Source organism: Salmo trutta, chromosome 16 (assembly GCF_901001165.1).
Source record: "Salmo trutta chromosome 16, fSalTru1.1, whole genome shotgun sequence".
Taxonomy (NCBI): domain Eukaryota; kingdom Metazoa; phylum Chordata; class Actinopteri; order Salmoniformes; family Salmonidae; genus Salmo; species Salmo trutta.
The window spans coordinates 17,835,562-17,838,399 of NC_042972.1; the positions used below are offsets into that span (position 1 = coordinate 17,835,562).

The 2,838-nt window shown below is 35.8% G+C and overlaps 1 non-coding gene across 1 annotated transcript; it reads right to left on the bottom strand.

The window, feature by feature from the left end:
• Positions 1 to 2,498: 2,498 nt before the first annotated feature.
• LOC115151212 (U7 small nuclear RNA) lies at positions 2,499 to 2,553 on the bottom strand. Its single transcript, XR_003867230.1, has one exon. It is a non-coding gene; the product is annotated as a U7 small nuclear RNA (small nuclear RNA).
• Between the last annotated feature and the right edge of the window lie 285 nt (positions 2,554 to 2,838).

Sequence of the window (2,838 nt, forward strand, 5' to 3'; positions counted from 1 at the left end):
GTGAAGTTATTTGGATTTTTACGAATTATCTTTGAAAGACAGAGTCGTTTCTTTTTTTATTGACACCCCTGTTTTCAATACCTCACCTTGTGAGGATAACACCACTGAGCCTTTTTCTAAAATGTTTTATGAGTTGGAGAACACCTTGGGAGGGATCTTAGACCATTCCTCCAGACATAATCCTTCCAGATTCTTGATATCCTTCGTCTGATATCTTTTGTTTTAATTTCATCTGACCAAAGCACCGGTTCCAATCCAAGTGCCAATGGCGTTTAGCAAACTCCAGACTTGTTGAATGACATGAAAATAGAGCTCTTTGGCCACTCACACCAGTGGTGGGTTTGGTGTCGAAATGAGAATGCATGAGCAGAAAAGAACCCTGCTGTAAAATATGGTGTTGGATATTTGATTTTATAGGGCTATTTTGCTTTCCCAGGTCCTGGGGGCCCTTGTTAATTTCAACAGCATCATGAACTTTACCCAGTACAATGATATTTTAACCAAAAACCAGGTTGTCTCTGCCAGGAGGCTAAAACTTAGCCGCAAGTGGATCTTCCAGCAAGACAATAACCCAAGCACACATCAAAATCCACAAAGAAAGCAATGGTCATCTCAGTCTCTGAACATGGAAAACCTGTGGTTTGAATTGAAGAGTGCAGTCCATAACCACAGACAAAGGATATCAAGGATCTGGAAGGATTCTGTATGGAGGAATGGTATAGATCCCTCCCAATATGTTCTCCAACTCCTTTTTAAAATCAGTTTTTAAAGGCTCAGTCCCGTAATTCTCGCAAGGTGGGGTATTGAAAGGTAATATATATATATATATATATATATATATATATATATATATATATATATATATATATATATATATATATGTATATATATATATAACTTTTGCACCTAATATTGCACTCATATATATATATAATTTACCCCATATATATATATATATTTTACTTGTTAAACAAAATCTTTTTCTCTGAGCAATTGTATTAGTTTATATTCTATAATTTACCCCAAAACTGTTTTACATACAATATTGCTCAGTATTTTAATTATTTATTTTACAGTCATTTTTGCTCATTTTTATCAAGGCTGTCAATAATTTCAGACCCTAGTGTATGTATGGAGACAAGCAGTATGGTAAGGAAAGTTATTTTTGGGAAGTAGCTTGTGACTCTAAACATGGGAGCTTAAATGTGGTGGATGAGTGCAATATTAGGTGCAAAACGTTTCTATTCAATCAAAGCTGGAAGTTTCCAGGTGAAGATAAGCTCCAAACATGCACAATTTAATCAATGTTCTTCTAAAATAAGTTATTAGTATGTGCAAGAGGAACAAAAATAAACTCAACAGGATACTAACACAAAAAGGATCGCTCACAGCATGGGCTGAATAAATAATATTTAGCTTCCTTCGTCCTGGAAACGTCAAGAAGCCATTTTTCATTTAACATGATCTGTAGTAGTGGACTGATGATGATCCATATCATAGTACCTAAACTGTATTACGCAGTTCTAAAAATAGCCAACTGAACCACTCTGTCCTCTGTTGCTCAGTGGTTGACAAGGAAAAGATGAAGAAACAGAGGTAAAGTAAGTCTGCCATCTGGTGGTTGACATTTTATTTCACTTCTCACAGTTCCTTACTTTCTGATAGACTATGGGTGGAATTTATTCATGATATTGGGAGGTATAATATGACACACCTCCCATGGGAGGTATAAGATGACATGCCTCCAGCCCTGCTTCCTATTACTTCACTGTAACCTGAAAAACTGCCATCTTGTGGGAAGTTGGATTTTGATGCACACCCACAGTCGTCTTAACACCCATGCTGATGGGTGTTAAGTTTATTACAACTAAATGCAAATCACTTCACATTGATACTCAGACAATAATTATTAACTGGATATAACGTAGGCTACTGTACGTCCCGTCTTCAAAACCTTGACAAGACTATGTATTTAAGATAAGCGACAGAGGAAATACTTCAAAATCTAAAACACTGTCTAAATATATGATAAGACTAGGAAAATAACTATGCAGTTACTTTGAAGTGACTCCAACCTACATTAAACATAGAGGGAATGAGAGCCAATGGTAGCCATGTTAATTCGCTCAGGAGGTTGAGTTACATGCATGGTGTATCAAATTAGGAATCAGCCCATTAACTGTATTAGAAAACCATCACTATTGGACAATTCAACATTATTGTAATTCAACATGTCTATTTGCCTTTACATAAACAAAAATTGCAGTCAAATACAATCGAATATAACTGTTTTGGTTTGTTTCACTGTTAAGATACCAGCTGGACTCGTATCCATCCAATTTTCAGAATGAGTTATGAGTTTTTAGGCTATGCACAACATTGGCACGATGTGGGCCCAACCACATGAAAAAATACTATAGTATACTGTAGTATTACTATATTTATGTACTGTATTATTTACTATAGTGTTTTTGCTTTATTAGCTTTGACATAGAAGTGGGGGCTATCTCCTTGAGGACACCTACTGGACAAATACTAAAAGAGATAATTTTCCATAACCTGTAGGTAGGTAGGACTGGAGTCAGAGTTTCTGTTATTTTCTTTAATATTGGTCTATACTTGGGCATGCAGGTTTCTCACTCACAGGTGGCATGCATTGGGATATGGGGGAAGGGAATGTGTGGGGTATATGCACATTAAATACTGTAGTATTACTATAGTTAAAAAAGACTGTCGTGCTTTCGCGGATACTGTAGTGTTTTTGCAGACATTACTGTAGTATTTACTACAGAGGTTTTTTTAGGATAATACTGTAGTATTTGCTATAGTATTCTACAG